Here is a 22661-nt window from a genome sequence, read left to right on the forward strand (position 1 = left end):
AAACTTTCATCTTAGCTTAACTTTGAAGCTCAGGCTTTCATATTTGTTTTACAAATAACTTCATTTGCCTGTTTGTCTTTACAGGAACATGCACAGTGTCGCTGTGAGACAGATGCAAATGCCTTAATGACAACATGAGGAGAAAAAAAGTGAAGCACTGCAGAGTGCACTAAATTCTAAATGCAATCTTTAAATATATTTTAAAACTGAACAATTTTGTTTATCTTTACATCATTTGTAAATGGGTCAGGTAAATTTTAGTTAATCCACTTTTGTGGCTGACTGCTGGGGATATGGCAAAAAAAGTTGTATATTTTGAGATAGATATTCTGACAACAAACAGTAGCAGTAGCAGGTTAATGTTTTTATTATGTGTCAGGTCATACAAACATTTTTTCCACCGCAGAAATTAAAAAAAATGAAAAAAAATCGAAATTCTGTAAATGTATTCCCTGAACATTATCTTTAACACATAAAATCCTCTGGGCAATGATAGCTAACAGTAAAATCCTAGTTTATGTAAAATTGTAAAGAAGGGGGACACTTCAAAAAAGTTAAACCAAACTTAAACAAGTACTATATGATAAGGGAACTAAACAGATGCAACATTAGAGAAAAAGGAAATCACTGAGACGGAAGTTACAATTCAGCTTGCAGTTCCTCAAGGAATTCAATAAATTCATTCTGTTTTTGTAGTTTCTTTACATTTTCTTCTATTTCCCCTCCCAACTGCTCTTTCACCCTATCAATGTAAGCCTCAATTTTCTTCAACATCTCTGTATTGAAGTCCGTTAGTTGTTTGATCTCAGTCACTTGTTGTTTGAACTCAGTCTGATGGGAGAACATTTAATTAATTTCATAACATTCCACAAATTCAGTTTACTCTTGCCACATTATATTTTGTCATACATGTACTCGAGTCACTTATTACAGCTCCTAATGCACCAGTATTCTTAGACAATGTTTGACAGGTATGTGAGAAACATGTACCGACCTTCAGTTTTTCTAGCTGCTCGTGTGATTTCTGATAGTTTTCTTTGAATTTTTCCTGAAATTCCAAAGTAAACATTGTTTATATTTTTTCTTTGTTTGTTTGTTTTGGTAACGGTATGAACAGTGAAAGGTGGTGGATTGGCCAGATACTGGCCAAAATGCTGGGTGAAAAACCCAGGCAATGACAAACAAGGTTTTGTAAGGAAGAGCTTTTATGGCCGTGGCAACACTCAGTGTTGACTGCCTTCGTCTTTTGTTTCCCTCCTCTTTTACTTCAGACCTGTCTCTTTCTTCCCAATTCTACTGTCCGTTGAGAATGTGTGTGTGAATCACAGTGGTCACAGTATTTTTTAGGTCTTCTGAGTGCGTGACATTCCAACTCAATCAACCAGTTACTGACAGGTCAGGGCTCTAGACTAACTTTTTGCCATGGGCGTACCGGTACGCCTAACTTTAAAAAGTTAGGCGTACCGGCACAAAAGTTAGGCGCACACAAATTTTATAATAATTTATATAATATAATGTGTTTTTCTGGATACACTGTGGTTTTTCAGCATTCAAAGATTGATGACACCATGTCAGAGCACTGGCTATGAATTTCAGAAGGATCAGGCCTTAACTTAACAGAAAAGTTAGCAATAGTTCTTTTCCTATTACAGCTACATCCACTTCTGTCGTGCCCAGGCTGCTCACTAGGGCTGGGTATCATCACTGATTTCTATAATCCATTCGATTTCCGGTTTTCAAAGTCCCGATTCGATTCAACTTAGCCTCAGACAGTCAGAAATATTATAATTCTGATCATTTATCAGTACTGACTTCATCAGAATTGTGAACATCACAGCAGATGCCTTTGTGTGAAAGTAACTGAGAATAAAACACAGAAAAACATGAAGGAGATTTTCCTGGTCTGGCTTTTTATAGCAGATAACCTTAAAGATATTCTACAATGTTCTGCATACAAAGTTTAAATTTCTTCAGTATTGAACAACAGAAAAAATAGGCTTTCTTGTCCGAGGTCATTTAAGTGAAAAAAAGAAAAGAAAAAGACAGCAGCCACAGCGCTGTAAACAACGGTAGACTGGTGGGTAATAAGCAAATGAATAATACAGAAAACAGAGATTGGAGACGGGAAACTGTTCTTGAAGTACAGAGAGAGCTAGCTGTGCATGGAGTGTGATTTTAATAGTCGTGGAAGCAAAACGGCAAAATTCAGCTCGGTGAATTTTGGTTGGAGAGAGACAAAACCTGCAGCTCAGAATCAGCGCAAAAAGACGTAAACACAGCGCGGACCGGACGCATCAGATTCGCTAAGCTCCGACAGCGTGTCCGTCTGCGGGCCGTCGGGTGAGAAAGCCGAGAAAGACAAAGTTAATTCTGATGCGTCGGGTCCGCTCTGTGTTTACGTCTTTGTGTGGAGTCCGTGTACCTGCTCTCATTTGCTGTTTGGTTGTTGTTGAACTGGTTTTGTGAGCTTTAATCTGAGAATCTGGCGTTTCTGGCAAAACACAGTTATGTTTAAAAGTCGATTCAGGATTTAATGAATTGATATCGCTTTATTCAAGCTACTCACCTCCCACTTCCACCTGCACTTTCAACTGGACCACGAGCAATCAGAGAGGTCCCGCCCCTTACTATCTCTGATTGGTTTAGTCCACGATATGGGCAAAATGTGTGTCTGTTGTTGACCACAGGGAAGGTTGCAGATTTTTTTTTTTTGCTACCCGAACATTTGGTCGCACAGGTGCAACCAAATATTTTTTTTAGTCGCACCACTGAAAAATTTGGTCGCATTTGCGACCAAATTGGTCGCACTCTAGAGCCCTGCAGGTGCAGGTTTCTGGCATCTCTGCTTGATTACACAACTCTGTTTTTTTGTGGGTTTGCGTGCATGCGTTATTTTCATAGTTTTCTGTGAAGTGAAAGTATTTTATTTATCAGTGAGTGTCACCGTGACATTATGAGGGGCAAAGAACTGCATAAAGTTATGCAGAAGAAAAACATTGTAGGTCATGAATAATATTTAGGACATTGCCAAAAGAGAAAAAAATGCCTTTTATACTGCAGTTGATGCAGGGAGTTTTAAAATTTCTTATTCTGTATATTAAATAAAACTGCATGTATGTGTGTGTGTGTGTGTGTGTGAGTGATGTGTTGCAAAGTTAATTATTTGGTGAAACCCTGATATGTTCATCTGGTTCCCTTGTCAGGGCTTACTAAGACACTTACAGTTTTTTCTGATTGCTTAAGCACATTTTTTGTAACTATTGGCTAATTTTGCAAAACTCTACACACAAATAAGAAAACCTGTCACCCAATAATCAAAACATTGTAGTTCTCTTGCAAAAGCAAACACAGCTAGATTAACTCTTCACACCTTCGTAAAAATGGTGTTTCCGTATCAAACAGTACACACAAGCCATCATCTACTAAGCACACAATGCGCCAACTGCACACTGATGGTATGAATACAAAACACATCTGGCCTTTGCTTTCTCTGTGCAGATCTCACAGTGCGTTCTGTACAACTCCAATGTCAGCAGGTTTGTACATCCTCGCACCGCTTATGATAGAATATAAATTGCACTAAATGTGGACGTACATGGTGACGAAGGCCAACTGACATTAAATTTGCCAGTGCACCCACATGCAGGCATTGCTGCACAACTAGAGCATATTTAAGAATTATATCTTTTTAAAGTAATCACATTTTATATTAAATATAACAGAACACTGACCTTTGGTATTGAATCTAAAGAAGACATTTCTCCTGAAAATTAAGGTAGGACAGAAATCACTGGTGATATGATTTAAACAAATAAAAATGAAATCACATTTGTTAGAGCGAGCTACTATAAGTTCACAAAAACAAAAGCGAGGAAAACAGGGCTATTTACACACACACACACACACACACACACACACACACACACACACACACACACACACACACACACACACACACACACACACAGATAGGAAGAGGGGAAATGGATATAAATGCAGACAATCACAAGGGGAAGACAAAAGTCAACCGAAGACACAAAAGATGACCATCAAAGTAAAGACAGGGGAAAATCCAATGTATAACTACTAACCACGAAGACAAGTATGGAACGCCAGGACTGCCATAATGAATTAATTAAATACACCATTAAATAATTAATTAAATGTGGCAATAATTAATTAAAATTGGAATTAATTAATTAAATAAATAGTTATGACACATGTAATTAATTAATTATTGACACATTTAATTAATTATTTATGTATTTCACATTTTAATTAATTATTGACACATTTAATTAATTAATTATTGACACATTTAATTAATTATTTATGTATTTCACATTTTAATTAATTATTGACACATTTAATTAATTATTGACACATTTAATTAATTATTTAATGATATATTTATTTATTTCATTTTGGCAGTCCTGACGCCTGGCTCTCGTCATGAAATAATTTTATCTGTCAGCCTCACCCATCAAACTCAGGGGGCGGGGTTAACGCTGCCCATGCAGCTTCTCTAACATTTGATTGGTTGCTGTGCAAAGTAAGTCAAAACAGGTCGATCCTAGATAATCGATTGCTTGTGTAGACTTGGGGCAGCCAGTTATCCCAGAATGCAGATCAAATCACAGGCCGTTTTTCTGTCACCAGCTACACTTTTAACAGTGTTTTAGCCGCGAATGTCGCGCCGTATGTCTGGTCAGGTTGTCAACATAGAACATGTTTGCAAAAGTGCTCAGATGTTTTCAGAGATTTCACTAGCTCTGCTAACAGTTAGCATGCAGAGTGCACCGAGGGGGTTACGTTAACCGGTTTGTTTACATATTCCACTCTCCGTGTTCCACATGTTGCATTCGCAGATTCTCATTTTCACCGAACGATCGTCTCTTTCCGCCTGGTCTTGTGTCTCTGTGCTTCTGTAACATAAAGAACGAGCTGACATTTTTCTCACGAAACCAGCGATCAGCTTAACAGACCCTCAGTTTACCTGCATGCATCCTCCTCCTCATCTGTCAGCTGTTTAACACCTGCTGCTAATTCAAGAAACACGCCTAGTTACCTGGTGATAGTCACAGTTTAACTGCACAAGATAAGTAAATATAGTGTTTTCCCCGAGCGCAGAGCTGCTGGAGCTCGTTTCCTTACAGAGCACTTTATAGGCGAACAGCTTCATCAGCGGCTGATGTCCAATCACTGGCACACAGCTTTCAAACCTCAGCTGAGTTTTAGCTCTCAGTGGTTAAACGCTGGACTTCATTCACTCAGGTTCTGTCTGTCGGGTCACGTTTACTTCGCTGTTTTATTTACAACTGAGCAAATCGGTTTGGCTGAGGTTAAAGTTACGTTTCATAACTGCATAGTTTCACAGACGTTTAATGGTTCACTGGCACATGTGTTAGACTGAACTATCATCTAAATATCATCTGTTTTTTAATAGTTATTCAACTGTATTCTAAGCACCAGCTGTCTGTTAGAATGTGATTTTTTTCTCTCTCTGTTGGCAGAGGTATAAAAATGCGCAGGAAAATCTGACGTGCATGGCAAACTTCACCGACGATATTTAGGGAGGAATAAACACACATCAAACATAAATGAACCATTTGCCTGTCTCCATAATTGAGAGCATTTTCTCTTCTTATGTCAACACTCTCTCTCTCTCTCTCTCTCTTTTTTTTTGCTTTTTCGGTCATGTTATGTTTACCTGTCAAAGGCTTGTTACAAACTATGAAACACATTGTGCAGACTTCTGGATGTTAGAAGAAAACGAATACTGCTCATGAATGAGACTAAAGGCAGGAAGGTGTCCTTTAAAACTAAACATGTTAATAGGACCTCCCTGTTTATATCATAGTTTATGATATAGCACGTGTATTTCAGTAATAGCCTGCTGAGGCCACTATACGTGCTGGCCTCATATCAAATGTGAAGGCAGACTGAGTCTATGTTTGACGTTTTTTATATCTAATCTTCCTTTTCAAACATTTAAACAGCAGCGAGTCTGCAGCTGAGGGAATACAAATTCAAATTGTCGGAACAGGTTTGCTCGTTTCTTGGATTCATTTGGTGATTTATTAAATGTATAACTGTGTGGTGGGGCGTGGTCTGCGGTGCCGTGCAGGGAGGGCGGACGCACCTGCACGGCATCCTTAATCACGCCCGCCTAGTTAAAAACACGGGGACTGAGGGGTTTGGGGGTGTTGTGGTGTGGTGAGATGTAAATAAAGATGACTCTGAACGTTGCTCCGTGGTCCCGCCGTGTCTTATTCACGCCACATTGGTGCCGAAACCCAGGAGGCAGCACGGCGGGTCCATATCGGAGCCAGGGAATGGAGGAGCTGGCCCAGAGGGTGGCCGAAATGGCGGCCGCCCAGCGGGAGCAGGCGGCGGAGGTGCGTCGCCAGCAGGAAGAGCTGCAGGACCAGTCCGAGCGGCACCTGGAAAGGATTGGGGAGCTGGCGGCGCTGCTCTGGGCCTGGGCGCCACCCCCACAGGTGTGTCCCGAGGACAGTGAAGCGGTGGAGGAGCCGCGTGAGGCACCTCAGCAGCCGGAGGTGGCAGACGAGGCGCGCGGGGATCTGCGCCTGCCGGAGGAGGGGGAACAGCCAGGTGAAGGGCTGCTCCTGCCGGGAGTGGTGGATGAGCCGCTCCAACCGGAGGCGGCAGACGAGGTGCGCGAGGGTCTGCGCCGGTTGGAGAAAGAGGAGCTGCACGAGGGGCTGCTCGAGCCGGGAGTGGCGGCGGAGGGAGCAGTAGTGACGGAGGAGTCGCGCTATGGGCTGCTCCAGCAGGGAGCGACAGCGGTGACGGAGGGGCCGCGCAAGGAGCTGGAGGTCCCAGTGCCAGGGGAGCTTGCTCGAGTGGAACTGGCGAGCGAGGCGGGCGCCACGCTTGAGATCGCCGTGCTCGCCAGACCGGCCTCACCACCACCAGAGGCCTGTACACGCCACACCTCTGCCCAGCCACCTGTGAGCTGGGGCTCACGCTTGTGCCGGCCGCGCCGGGTGCACCTGTCACGTGTCCGACTTCCGAACCAGCTTTGCCTGCGCCGCTGGATTCGCGGGCGGCCGCCTGAACTCGCACCTCCCCGTCGCTTGGCCGGGGCCTGGGGGTGCCAGCTGTCCGGGCTGATTCCCTCTCCCACTGGCGGTGGGGGAGTAGGTTCGGCCGGATGGCTCCCCGGCCTCAATCGGGCGATGGGGGTATGTGGTGGGGCGTGGTCTGCGGTGCCGTGCAGGGAGGGCGGACGCACCTGCACGGCATCCTTAATCACGCCCGCCTAGTTAAAAACACGGGGACTGAGGGGTTTGGGGGTGTTGTGGTGTGGTGAGATGTAAATAAAGATGACTCTGAACGTTGCTCCGTGGTCCCGCCGTGTCTTATTCACGCCACAAACTGTTATTCTAATCTGCTGCTGAGTCTCTTACACTTTTCTTTATGCTGTATATTTTCACGTCTCTGGAATAGTTGGCAGTTAGATAGTCAGCTGGGAAACTTTGTGTTAACTCGTGGAGCTGAGGATATCGTGGATATGCTGACCTCGAGGTCAGCATGATTAATATTCACAATAAAAATATTAGCCGAACATCATGAAGTCTGTATGTGTTTCATAGTGTCAAACAACCTTTGTACAGTTAAAGCCAGCAGTTACTACATGACGGAAACACCAACGTTATCTCTTTTATGTGTTTATACACAGGTCACGCTGATTACTGAACAAAAACCCAAAGATCAGATGTTAAACAGATTTATTTGCTCTCTCTCCTCCTTAAACATGTTTTTAATGTTAGTTATAATTCAGAATTGGCGACTGAAACACGTAGGACACATAAGAACATCAGGAAATAAAACATCGATAAATATAACCTCAGTAAAAGAAGTCAGCGGGGGTTACTACAGCTGTGTACCGGGGCCTGCGCTTTGTCCGTGGGATTGCTTGCGAGGCGAGCGGGTCTATCCCACGCTTTGCCGTGAGACTGGGACGACATCTCCGAAATCATCGAAGCACTTTTGCAAAGAGGCTGTATCTTGACAAGCCGACCAGACACATGAAGATTAAACCACTACATTCTCGGCTAAAAAAATATTAAAACGGTATTTGGTAACACACAAACAGGGTTTTTCAAAGCTCAGTTCTGTTAGCTTCCACATGCCGGTTGTTGTGTGCTAGAAACAATGGCCACCAGGCCAAAGCAATGGTTTTGACTCGATCAGCGTTAACCCCGCCCCCTGAGTTTGATGGGTGAGGCTGACAGATAAAATTATTTCATGATGAGAGCCAGGCGTCAGGACTGCCAAAATGAAATAAATAAATATATCATTAAATAATTAATTAAATGTGTCAATAATTAATTAAATGTGTCAATAATTAATTAAAATGTGAAATACATAAATAATTAATTAAATATGTCAATAATTAATTAATTAAATGTGTCAATAATTAATTAAAATGTGAAATACATAAATAATTAATTAAATGTGTCAATAATTAATTAATTACATATATCATAACTATTTATTTAATTAATTAATTCCAATTTTAATTAATTATTGCCACATTTAATTTATTATTTAATGGTGTATTTAATTAATTCATTATGGCAGTCCTGGCGTTCCATAGACAAGAAACTCACACTGAACAGGAAAACATGACTTTGGCTAGTGTTAAAATTAAAACCTTGACAAACCCACTGTGCATATAAAAGAAAATAACAAAAGACAGATTTAAGGAATGTGAAGCATTTTATTAAGAATTCAAGGTAAATAACGGCATTGCATGCGCTAAACTTTGTGGAAATGAAGTTCGCGTTTTCCTGTAAAACAAAAGTGAATATTACCACTTCTAGAGAACATAGGCACACAGACACACCCACAGACAAGCCAAGTCACGCACAGGTAAGCTGTGTCATGGGGAAGGGGGGAGGGGACACTAGAAGCATATAAAGCATTTTGTGGTGTGAGCCCTTTGTATTATCATTCATCAGTTCCCCTGTAGCAGGTGGAAAAACCCCAGCAACACTGTACTATAAGAGGATATTGCAGGTAGATTTTTATACAACATTTCCACTCAAATTAAAGCATTTCACTTTAAAGATTTAAGAAGGAAATTTATAAATGTACTTTATGCTTTGTTTGTTTTTTTCCCAGAACAGTGATGGCAGCTGTGAACTTATCCAGAAGCAAAGGAGTGAGTGGTGTCACAACCATCAGGGGTTTATTCATCATTTTCACCCTGTTGGTTCTGGTCAACCTTTCAAGTTCACTGATAAAGAAGGACCAACTGGTAAAATGATTGTGATATATTTCTATCTATATTTTTTGATCTGCCAGTTGTAGTTTTATTTTGTTACACTGTTTGCCTTCACATGTTTCACATGGCTGCTTGTGGACATTCTCTATCTGGATTTGCAGGAAGAACTGAAAGAAAACATTCAGAAGTTACAACAAGCAGCAGTGACAAGGAAGGTGAGTCTGTCTCTGTCCATGTTGTGCTCATGAATGAGTAATGTGGAATGTCTATAACTGCTAATATAAATATTTATAAATCTATTAAACAACCAAAGCCCCCCCCCCCCCCCCCCCCCCCCTCCAAAAGAATATAAAAGTAGTTTTTACACATTTGTCTCGTTTCATTTTCTCCTCCAGGATAATCTCAAGTTAGACAGATTCTATATTCCACTATTCTATGATGATTTTATGCACTTAATGGACATTTTGTCTGAAACTCTAAATACAACAATGGGAGATTTTCCACCAGTGTTGGATTTAATGAATGACCTGAAAACATTCCTGAAAGCCACCAAGAAGTACATAGACAAATACCTTGAGACGACAGCTGGAGAAATCAAGGACTATGAAGAGAAACTAAATGTTGTGATGGAGCGGCTAACACACCTAGAGAAACATAAAGATGAATTGTAACACATTAGTCTACATCCGTCTCTTATATTGTGTGTATTGTGTTTGTAAATCTTCTCCTTTATACCGTGCAGTTTCAGTTTCAGTTTTTGCCTTGAGAGTGGCCTTGATATTTTAAATTGCTGAATAAAGCTAACTGTAAACTTGTGTTTGACCTGAAAAAATAACTTGTCAAGTTTTTTTTTTATCATTATCTTCATTATAAAAAAATTGTAATGCAAGTACAAACCAATGATGATGGGATTTTGTGTGTGAAGTAGTTGATAGTTATTATTGATTTATATAAAATACTTTAATGTGAATAAAAATTGTTAATAAAACTGTTATCCTTTGCTTTTAGTTTTGCCTTTTTTCCCAGAAGGAAGTACGGCATCTGTGGCTGATTGGTGTCCATTGTTTACTGACTCACCAAATTTAAATTCTATAACCCACAAAGGAGAGAATATCAATCAGCTGTTTAGCTGCTTTTGACTAACTCGTTAATATACTCTATGTTTTATATATCCTTTCCTTCATTGCCATTCTGAAATAAAAGGGCCAGTCTATGTTTTCTAGTTATACCTCAATGAGGTGATGAGGATAATGAACTATCTGGTCAAGTTCCCTTTAATGCTACCGGACTAAAAGCACAGGAATATTGTAGACTAAATCTATGATTTTTATGAAAACATCAACCACCAAAGATGTACATTTCTTTGTCAAGTACAATTAGTAAAATGAACTATTTTAAAGGATATCTGAAGAATCATTGTCTGTGAATAAAGACATTAAAGTTGTAATAAATACCTATTTTTACAAACTGTGAAATTCACAAGAAAAGACGACAGCTGTGGCTGACTGCTTAAATTGGCAGTGTGCAAACCTACAACACATGCAATCATTATCAAATGATAACATGTGAGAAACACAGAAACAAATAGATGCAAAAACTTCTACTTCTTATACTTTTGTTTTCAGTGTTTGCATCACATTATGAACACTAGTATCTCCATAGATAGTTACCAGGTTATAAATATATTACTTCATGCTAATGTTGCAATATATGTAGTGTCTATTTTAGTGTTAAGATATACTATTGATCATATGATAAAGATTATTTGAATATTAAATGAATAACTGAAAACTGGAATTATTGGAAAAGTGGAATATGAACTGGTCTCATTTTTAACAAAAGTGATGCTGGCTCTAACACTGGATTACATTTGCTTTCTGTTCATTTGTATAGTCTTTTACAATGTGTAAAAAAACATTTCTTTGTCTTTATAAGCAGTCCATGTGTTAAGCAAACCCAGTCTCAGGGCAGTTTGTAAAATAATCCCAGGAAAACCATCTAGCTTTTTCTGTTCATGTACACAAACGTTACAGTGAGTAACATGCCTAAACTCCTCCCTTTTCTGCCACATGCTTCTGTCGTGGCTGCTGTTAATATATGGAATATTCTTCAATTGTTTAACAGTCTGATGGGACTTAATTTCCATAAAGTGGATCATATTACATCTGTGAAATGAAAGAGAAAGCACAGCTCACTTAAAGTATTTGTAGTGTTTGAATCCATTGTGTTTTCAGTCTACACCTGTACCGTGCAGCCGCTCTTTCTCCTTTCAGCAGGCAGGTAAGATCAGCAAAACTGCATCATAAGATGGTTTATAGTTAATACGTTTTATACAATATATTAATAACATAAAACAGGAAACATAGATTTAATTCTTCATTCATCATTTCATTTATTTACTGTCATTTTCTCTCCAGAAGTTTTTATTTCACCAGTGATGGCAGCAGCAGGCGTCTCCAAAAGCAGAGGACTGACTGGTGTCAGAAACACCAAAGCTGTAATCATCTTCTTGCTGCTGTCCCTGGTTTATGAGGCAAATTCACAGACAACTGAGGAATATTTGAATGTAAAATTAAAGTCACTATAAGTTACTATAACTTTTTCCTTCACTTACAGTTGTTAATATGTAGTTCTTAGGCAACTGATGCATCCTGTTTTTTCAAATTTCAGAAAATCAAGGCCACCTTAGGAGAAGCTGATGAAAAACTACAGTTTCTTCAGTCCATCCAGGAACTAATAAAGACATCATCATTTTCAGAGGATTTTCCACCACTGATGGATTTCACAAATAACTTGATTCACTTCATTGAGAAATCCAAGATGCTGTTAGAAAGAAAGGAAAAAGAATTTGAAAGAAATGAAGGACAACCTAAAACTCAATGGAATGAACTTTAAACGTTTCTGTCTAACTTCTTTAAAATAAATACATTTTAAGCAGAGCATTTAGCTATGCTTTAGACTTTAGCATCATTGTTTTTTGTTGTTGGATGGGACATGTATTTGTTTTGCTTTTACCATTACTGAATTGTGATTTGTTTTCTTTGCTGAAACTCTGCAACATCATGTTTTGTCAACTTACGTTGTTTTTTAAACACAGAGGTGCCGTCTGCAATACTGGCATGACATGTTGACAGTAAAAGACAAATATCATTCCCATGTTTTGCAAACAGATTTTGCATTTTTGTCTTTGTATTGGATTCTAGTGATGTCTTCTTATGTGTATTAGTTATACAAGTGTCTGTATTGGTAATGTACCATCCATGAACCAATAAATTCCTGCATACAAAGATGTTTGCTTCAAGTGGTGATATAATTTGATAAAGGTCTTCAATGTACATCAAACCACAATATTAACCTGTTTGGACCAGATATCATTTGACCAGGGAACAGAACAAATTATTAGTATAGACATCTATATTAGACAAATATGACTGATATTTGTTCATCATTGTTTTATTTTGCGAGCTGAAGATGCTGCTCCAGCAAGCCAGAAAACCCCTGCCCCTCTCCTCCCTGTGTGGCAAGCAGCAGGCGCACTTCGCAAACAGAGGGCGCCTTTACTACCCGCACATGGGCAATAGAAAACCGATCAATGACCATGCAATCCCCCAAATGCGCTGGCATGATTCAATTCAATTCAATTCAATTTTATTTATATAGCGCCAAATTACAACAAAAGTCAGCTCAAGGCGCTTCATAGATACAGAGAAAAACTCAACAATCATATGACCCCCTATGAGCAAGCACTTTGGCGACAGTGGGAAGAAAAAACTCCCTTTTAACAGGAAGAAACTTCTGGCAGAACCAGGCTCAGGGAGGGGCGGGACCATCTGCTGTGACCGCTTGGGATGAGAGAAGGAAGACAGGATAAAGACATGCTGTGGAAGAGAGACAGAGGTTAATAACAGATATGATTCAATGCAGAGAGGTCTATTAACACATAGTGAGTGAGAAAGGTGACTGGAAAGGAAAAACTCAATGCATCATGGGAATCCCCGGCAGCCTACGTGTATTGCAGCATAACTAAGGGAGGATTCAGGGTCACCTGGTCCAGCCCTAACTATATGCTTTAGCAAAAAGGAAAGTTTTAAGCCTAATCTTGAAAGTAGAGATAGTGTCTGTCTCCTGAATCCAAACTGGAAGCTGGTTCCACAGAAGAGGGGCCTGAAAACTGAAGGCTCTCCCTCCCATTCTACTTTTAAATACTCTAGGAACAACAAGTAGGCCTGCAGAGCGAGAGCGAAGTGCTCTAATAGGGTGATATGGTACTACAAGGTCATTAAGATAAGATGGGGCCTGATTATTTAAGACCTTGTATGTGAGCAGCAGGATTTTGAATTCAATTCTGGATTTAACAGGAAGCCAATGAAGGGAAGCCAATACAGGAGAAATATGCTCTCTCTTTCTAGTCCCTGTCAGGACTCTTGCTGCAGCATTTTGGATTAGCTGAAGGCTTTTCAGTGAGTTTTTTGGACATCCTGATAATAATGAATTACAGTCGTCCAGCCTGGAAGTAATAAATGCATGAACTAGTTTTTCAGCGTCACTCTGAGACAGGATATTTCTAATTTTAGAGATGTTGCGCAAATGGAAGAACACAGTCTTACATATTTGTTTAATATGTGCGTTGAAGGACATGTCCTGGTCAAAAATGACTCCAAGGTTCCTCACCGTGTTACTGGAGGCCAAGGTAATGCCATCCAGAGTAAGAATCTGGTTAGATACCATATTTCTAAGCTTTTCAGGGCCGAGTACAATAACCTCAGTTTTATCTGAATTAAGAAGCAGAAAGTTAGCGGCCATCCAGGCCTTTATGTCTTTAAGACATTCCTGCAGTTTAACTAATTGGTGTGTGTTACCTGGCTTCATGGACAGATAGAGCTGGGTGTCATCTGGATAGCAGTGAAAATGTATGCTGTCTTGTGATGATACTGCCTAAGGGAAGCATGTATAATGTAAACAGAATTGGTCCTAGCACTGAACCCTGTGGAACTCCATAATTAACCTCAGTGTGTGAAGAGGACTCTCCATTTACATGCACAAATTGGAGTCTATTAGATAAATATGATACAAACCACTGCAGCGCAGTACCTGTAATACCTACAGCATGTTCTAATCGCTCTAATAGGATATTATGGTCGACAGTATCGAATGCTGCGCTAAGGTCTAGCAGGACAAGCACAGAGATGAGTCCACTGTCAGAGGCCATAAGAAGATCATTTGTAACCTTCACTAAAGCTGTTTCTGTGCTGTGATGAGCTCTGAAACCTGACTGAAACTCTTCAAAGAAGCCATTCCTCTGCAGATGGTCTGTTAGCTGTTTGACAACTACTCTTTCAAGGAGTTTTGATATGAAAGGAAGGTTGGAGATTGGCCTATATTTAGCTAAGACTGCTGGGTCTAGAGATGCTTTTTGAGTAAAGGTTTAACTACAGCTAGCTTGAAGGCCTGTGGTACATAGCCAATTATTAGAGATAGGTTGATCATATTTAAGATCGAAGAATTAATTAATGGCAGGATTTCTTTGAGCAGTTTTGTAGGAATGGGGTCTAAAAGACACGTTGATGGTTTGGAGGAAGTAATTATTGAAGTTAACTCGGAAAGATCAATTGGAGAAAAAGAGTCTAACTTAACATCAATGGTACTAAGAGTAGCTGTAGATAATATTACATCTGCGGGATGATTATTGGTAATTTTTTCTCTAATCATAAAAATTTTATTTGTGAAGAAGTTCATGAAGTCATTACTAGTTAACGTTAAAGGGATGGTTGGCTCAAAAGAGCTCTGACTTTTTGTCAGCCTGGCTACAGTGCTGAAGAGAAACCTGGGGTTGTTCTTATGATGTCAGGGCAACATGGGTGGCAGCAACTTTTTTTTGACGATGCCATGATGCCGCCCCCACCACGATGCCGCCCTGGGCAACCGCCCATGTCGCGATGTCAACCTAAAAGCTCACTGGTAGAGTATCAAGTAGAAAAACGTGTCTTTACAATATGTTATTTCATAACAATAACTGATGGGCTTCTATTCCTATAAACAGGACTAGACAAACACTACTTTCATGAAAACAAAAGTGAAAGGGCTGCTCACATTCATAAGATGCAAATGAGTTAAGAGGCACTGTATATAAAGCATCTGTGGCATGTTATCTCATTATAGTTTCATTCTCCACCTGTATGGTACAGCAGCTCTTCTTACGTTCGCACAGCAGGTAAGAGGAGTCATCATGCACAAAAATATGATTTATTTTGATTAATATTTACAGAATAAGTTTAAATCAACGTGGAAAAGCATGTTGACTCTCTCTCTCTCTCTCTCTCTCTCTCTCTCTCTCTCTATATATATATATATATATATATATATATATATATATATATATATATATTCAGTTACTTATTAACTCCAAATGTCTATGACATCTCAACTTTTTTAAGCAGGGAGTTTGTTCCAGTTCTAAGAGCGATGGCAGCAGCAGCCTTTTCCAATACCAGGGGACCAGCTTTAGCCAACAAAGGCTTATTACTCATCTTCTCTCTGCTGTGTCTTGTTTCAGTCGCAAGTTCCCTCTATACCCAAGACCAGGTGATGAATTAATTTTTGCTGAATTCCCATTTATGATTCAACAATTACACACTTATTTGTATATATACAGTCTAAGTCAGGGGTCAGCAACCTTTAACACCCAAAGATCCATTTCCACGCAAAAGAAAACAGTGGGAGCCGCAAATACTTTTTGACATCTAAAATGAAGATAACACTGTATATATTGTTTTTTACCTTTATGCTTTGTGTGAACAACTAAGGCGTGTTGCTTATGAAATCCATGAAGTGCTACAGAGAAAATGACATTTTATTTATGTAATTAACACATTTTGAACTCTTAAAGAAATATAACAAAAGGAAAGACACCCAGCTGGACTAAAATGATCCATGTAGCAAACAAAAACTGTTGTGAGCCGCCACCCTTATATCGCCTTTGGGCTTTTGGAGCCTTGACCTGACTTTTAAAAAATAATTGGAAAAAAAAACACTATGCTGCTAAAAAATGGAAAATAGATATTTGCAAAATTATGCCTAAATATGTATTTTACCTGGTTAATGTGTGTGGCGGGGCGTGGTCTGCAGCGCCGCTGCAGGGGAGGCGGACGCACCTGAGCGGCACCCGCAATCACGGCTTGCCACCTTAAAAGTCTGTGCTCTCTTTGCTCTTGTGTTGTCGGGCTGTGAGCTGAAAAGCTACAGCTGGCTGTATGCGTACAGCAATCGTGTGTGAAAAGTGGTCAATAAAGAGATGCTGAAAAGCAGCAGGTTTGTCGTGATATGTTTACAATGGAATTTCTGCTCCTCAACCTCCGCACACAGCGTCTGCAAATCAGGGCTGTACGAGGTCACTTTCATCTTTACGGAGGACTGTAAGCTGTCATCTGTGAGGTGTGGGCGGTGTTTGTTTTTAACATAGTTCACGGTGAAGAATAGTTGCTGACATAATGTGGATCCGAAGATCCATAATTGGCCTTCCTGGGGTTGAAAGTCTCGATAAATGCACGACGTTTCGGCGGGTACACCGGCTTCCGCGAGTGTGACGCTTATTTTGAGCGATGAAAAATAATAAAATCTAATTTTATTTTTATATTTTAATATCACAATAATCTTCCAATTTAGAACTACAAGTTAAAAAAAAAGAACTAAATACAATTAACATACACTTCAGCTAAATACTTCTAATTTATTTTCCCAAACCACCCGGAGCCGCAGTATAAGGACAAAAGAGCCGCAGGTTGCCGACCCCTGGTCTAAGTCATCACAAGCTCATTAGCTGCTGAATTTTTTTCTTTATTTGCAATGGGTCACACAGATGATGCTTGAGCAGGTGAAGAAAGCAATAAAAGAAGCAGAGAGATGGAAGGTGGGTCAGTCAGTCTCTAAGTTTTAAAATCTGCTGTGTGTAGGCAGAAATGAAGAGTTTAAAAAATACCTTAACAAATCCATTTTACTTTACACCATCTAAAGTGATTGATTGCATTACATACAATGTAGAATAATATGGTAAATTTAAATGTTCTTATTTTTTTCTGTTAGGCAGAAGACAAATATAGAAAGGAAACAATCACAAAACTATTTGATCTTTCAAGTTCACTGACCCACAAGGATCAAATGGTAAATTAATATTTAATAACCTTTGTTCATTAGTTTGACATAAATAATCTCTTCCTGTAAGAATGCTCTTCTTTTGCTGTCGTTTTCATTGTGTTCTTCAGCAGCCGTCACACTCACCATGCTCTGTTTTTTTCTGGATAATATTCAGGAACTATTCCAGGAAACCCTAAGCAGCGCTGTAAAACAAGAGGAAACGCTGAAGGTGGGTCTGTCAGTCTCAAAGTTACTCACATGTTAACTGAGAAAGTCTTTAATTCATAAAACTAATAACTCGAAGCCTACAGTAACATCAGCATACCTTCAGGCATCTGATACACTGCAAATGGACAACAAATGGAATGAAATGTTATATCATTTGTGCTAAAATGTTTATTTTTCTCATTCAGGGAGGGGACGAGTTCAAAATGGCAGCAACAGTATTGGATGAATTTTTTGAGAAATACATTCATCAGTCAGAACTGAATATGTTAGCTCATTATCCACCAGTGAAGGAAGTAATTAAGGTTGGTTTGCACTTTATGAAGAACTTCCGAACTTACATGGACAAGAAGATGACTTTGCTACAAGAATAGAGAACAGGAAAGAAACTGGGTGTGATGGGGAGCTTCATAAAACTGTAGAAGAAACAACAAATTGAACTGCTTACATTTCTGTCTCTATGTCTGTTCTAGTTTGCGCATATTTAGTTTTTATGAAAACCATTTTTTGTTGTTTCTAAATCATAAAAACATACATTACATTCAAGTTATACATATGTGACTTCTTTATATTAATTTGGCACAAAGTTGTAGTAAACTGGGGAGTTCTTTTGTTTTACTGATCTTGGCCAGTGATTCTTTTATTTAGACATTATACGTTTCTATGCATTCTAAATAAATGTGCTATGTAAAGAATTTTTCTTGTGCTTCCTTTGTCAAACCCTAAAGTAAAAACGAAAAAAATCAGAGATGATATATGTAGAAACTGTATCATAATCCCCTATTTACTGACAACAAAGATGATGACAGGGTTTTTTGCTTCCTATGTTTTGATCATAAGTCCTTCAGGTCAAGCATAAATGATGGAATCATTAATCCATTTTTAGATATTTGTTTATATGTCCAAAGTATTTAGATAATCAAATATTTCTTCATTTTATTTTTATCTATATATTTACTCACTTTCCTGCTATTTTACCTCTGTCCAGCCCAACAGTGGGTAATGGGTGTTATTAGTGGAAATCAGCCAATAGATATCGGCCTGTAGTGGCCTTTTACTACTGCTAGTTTGTTCTGAAGGTTGTTATGACTCATTCAGATTGAGGATCACTAAGAAGAGCATGGAAAGACTCCAGAATCTACTCTCACTGGTTTCCCCAGCAGAATTTGCTTTCCCTGCGGTGGGTTCATGCACTGGGCAGGGAGAGCAGATCCAGTTGACTCCATTACAATCGACAAGAGTCTGGTCACCAGTCTGTTGCAGGGCTAACACATGTACACAGACAACTGTTCGCACTCTCTCCCTGCAACAAAACATTACCTGTCCTTTTATTAACTGCAAATATTAGCTTCTTCATGACTAATTCATTTGCTAGTTAATTAAGTTACGAGTAAAATGATTATTCGCAGATTCACAGTAAATATCCTGATTAGCTTCAATGCATCTATAATAAATATGTAATTTAAGTTTGTTGTTGTTTAACACAGATTTCAGAGGAGCATTGTTGCTTCATCCTTAATAGTTTAAAGAAGAACTGAATTAGAAATCAAAGGTCCTTAAAAGTTTTTTCTGCTCCCAGACCCTCGAAGACAAATTTCACCCATGAGAGCTGACAGGATACGATTTTTAAAAAAAGTGACATTATTAGAAACAAAGGTGAGCAACAATACTTAATATGTGCTTTTAACATAACTGTCATTTACATAGTGGTCTTGTATTTGTTAAACATTTTCCAGGATGGTATCTGGCAGTTTCTTCCACAGAAGAATCCAGAGAAGTTTCATTCATCACTGTGGGACTGGTTTCACCTTAAAAGCTCATTTCATTCATTCCCCATACGTTCGTTTATGGAAATGTTTCAGAGAGACTGATTTCTCTACCAGAGGGTGAACCAGTGTGTTTCCATAGATTACCTCTTTATGAATGTACTTCTTAACCCTTTCACACATAGCAGTCACTACAGTAGACAGCTATTCAAAGGCTGTTTTCTTGTATTTGTGTCAGTGTTGATGGTATATGTCAAGAGATGTATTCTTAAACACTTTTTCAGTTGAGAATCAGAGAGGAGAAACACAGTTTTACTTGTATACAAGGGCAGCACAGAGCACTCGCACTGAGAGTGAGGGCTCTGAGACTCGCAGCTCTGTGACTGACTCTGTGACTGCCCTGGTCTTTATTTATACATCAGTGGGTGTTTGTTCCTTACATTGGAATGTGGATGTGTATATGTATTGTGTGTGTGTGTGTGTGTGTGTGTGTGTGTGTGTGTGTGTGTGTGTGTGTGTGCCAAAGTGTGACCCCATAAACGACTTCCCTAAACCTGCTGGTCTGGAAAATCCAACAGTTCATCTAAATGTATAAAAGGCACTTAGACTAAAACTGACACAGCTACGTTTATCCTACCGTAAAACAATAAAAGAAGGTACGACCTTTCCCATGCTCCTAGGATGTGGGGGTGAATGCCAGAACACCCTGGAATGTTACAGACCTCCTAGGATGAGACATTCTTTCAATATACCACCAACTATATACTTCTAAACACAAATGATTACATGCAGTATCCTACCACAAGTAAACTTATATTATTAAAAGATTATACTGACTACTAAGTACAATTTTCTATTGACAGTATACTTGCACATAAACCACTACATTGGACACTGATGTGTCACTCCATACCCTGCCACCCACTGGTCAGCCAGTGTTGTCCACCTAAGTGGACATGTAAAAAACTCTTTGAAAAGTACATGTTAAAAAAAAGTTCAAAAATCTTGTTTTCATGCCTAAAGATGAATAAAAATACTTAAGAAAAAAAAATTGATTGAGGTTGTCATAATTCATATGTGAAAGGGTTAAAGGAAGACAAGTGTTTGTCCTCTGTTGTTCCTAAGGTACAGTGAATGATATTAAGGGGAAGAGGTCAACACTGGGGGGAGGGGGGGGGGGACACAAGAAGCAGAAGTGCTTTCAAGAAGCAGCCACAGTGAGGACACAGCCACCTTACACTGAGGTCAGAGCTCAGAATTTTAAAAAGCATCTGAAACAGCTCAGGTTGGAAAGAAGCCTTTTATTCTAGCTGTTGTTAGGGCTCAAACCCTGGTGCAACCCTGAATTGGATAAGAGGAAGAGGATGGATGAATGGTATTCCAATTATGTAATCTGATAATTTACAAACTGAAATTATCTAATCAGAATGTAAGTAAGGATTATACAAATGAGAAAGCAGACAGAGGTGTGACATAAATATAAATGTATTATCTGACATACGAGGACAGCTACAAGTAGTCTGAAAAACAGTTTGCAGGTCTGTCAGCATGAGACATTCTCACATAGAAGACATTGTTAGTCTCTAATTCATTTGACCATAATTGGGTCATAATTAGACCAGCATTTCTCAGATATTATGCTGTACTGTACAATCTTACTGACACAGGATTGAAGCTGCATGATGCAAATAAAATGACTAAATCCTCCTTTTTATGGTTTATCGGTTTCAAACCAGCAGAAAAAGAATTCAGAAGAAGTCGCAGAAGAAATATATGAGGCCGTGTAGTGAAATGTTTTTTTTTTTCTTGTTATCATAAGACATTTGGAGTGATGGCTTCTACAACTTTGGTTGTGCATAAACTAAAGCTTACAGTCTAAGAAGTCAGAGTGTTGATATTAATGAGAGACATAAGGAAAAGATTAAAACAGCAACTGCATTTGTAGTGACTCTCAAAATTTCTGAAGGTTAAGAAAAAAAAATCACTTTACCAGTTGGTTCTCATCTATGTTGAATGTACCAGTTGGTCCTTGTCTACCAGGGCACTTGAAAGACAAACCAGACACAGCAGGGTGAACATGAGGAACAGGCCTTTGGTGGTGCTGGAAACAGTCACTGCTGCCATCGCTGTTCTGTCTCTAAGAAGAAAATGTACATTGTAAAGCATGAAGAGTTGAATGGGAAATGTACAAACTCCAGCTGAACATCTTTAAATTCCAGCGGAGTTATTTCAAAAAAAAAAAGAAAAAAGAAAAAAGAGTGCATTACATTGCATCACAAAGGAAATAATTAAAATAGAACTGAATCTAAAATGTCACATCACAATGTCCTTTTACACACATACTTATTTTTCCACCTCCCCTTTTGCTCAGCTTAACGCTGCTGTGTGTTTGTTTCCTGGTTTCCTGGTGTGCAGAAACAGTCACACTTACCTGAGCTTATTGTTGTAACTCAGCTTTCACTTTTGTTTCACAGATATTTCCCTGATCCTGCCAATATTGAAACTAAATGATTTGTGTCATATACTTACCTTGATATATATATAGCTGGTTATCTTCTGTGTAGCGATGAAAATGTATGCAGTGTTTTCTTACAGTACTGCCTAAGGGAAACAAGTTTAATGTGAACAGAATTGTTCCCAGCACAGAATTCTTTGAAACTCAATGACTAACTTTTGTACATGAAGCAGACTCCCAACTTACATTTACAAACTGAAATTTGTCAGATAGATATGATTCAAACCAGTGCAGTGCAGTTCCTTAAACTGGGAACAGTGTCTTCCAGTGTCTGTGGTAAAATAGTGCTCAGATCTTTTGTGTGTGTTTTTGGGTGGGTTGTTTGCAGGTGTGTTGCACTGTGTTTGTATGTGTGTAGATGCAGTAAAACTTTCATCTTAGCTTAACTTTGAAGCTCAGGCTTTCATATTTGTTTTACAAATAACTTCATTTGCCTGTTTGTCTTTACAGGAACATGCACAGTGTCGCTGTGAGACAGATGCAAATGCCTTAATGACAACATGAGGAGAAAAAAAGTGAAGCACTGCAGAGTGCACTAAATTCTAAATGCAATCTTTAAATATATTTTAAAACTGAACAATTTTGTTTATCTTTACATCATTTGTAAATGGGTCAGGTAAATTTTAGTTAATCCACTTTTGTGGCTGACTGCTGGGGATATGGCAAAAAAAGTTGTATATTTTGAGATAGATATTCTGACAACAAACAGTAGCAGTAGCAGGTTAATGTTTTTATTATGTGTCAGGTCATACAAACATTTTTTCCACCG

At 39.0% G+C, this 22661-nt stretch overlaps 2 long non-coding RNA genes across 2 annotated transcripts; one reads left to right on the forward strand and one right to left on the reverse strand.

Annotated features, from left to right (window-relative positions):
• Positions 1–791: 791 nt before the first annotated feature.
• Positions 792–22104, reverse strand: LOC147336011 (uncharacterized). Its single transcript, XR_015127382.1, has 3 exons — positions 21397–22104; positions 995–1048; positions 792–831 (listed from the first exon to the last, which is right to left on the reverse strand). It is a non-coding gene; the product is annotated as an uncharacterized LOC147336011 (long non-coding RNA).
• On the forward strand, positions 11497–12510 carry LOC147336012 (uncharacterized). Its single transcript, XR_015128622.1, has 3 exons — positions 11497–11536; positions 11674–11822; positions 11927–12510. It is a non-coding gene; the product is annotated as an uncharacterized LOC147336012 (long non-coding RNA).
• Positions 22105–22661: the final 557 nt, after the last annotated feature.

This window comes from Aulonocara sp. 'chitande type north' Nkhata Bay, linkage group LG3 (genome assembly GCF_057382095.1).
Source record: "Aulonocara sp. 'chitande type north' Nkhata Bay isolate Kocher_YH1m ecotype deep benthic linkage group LG3, A_spYH_male_GT1.1, whole genome shotgun sequence".
NCBI lineage: Eukaryota > Metazoa > Chordata > Actinopteri > Cichliformes > Cichlidae > Aulonocara > Aulonocara sp. 'chitande type north' Nkhata Bay.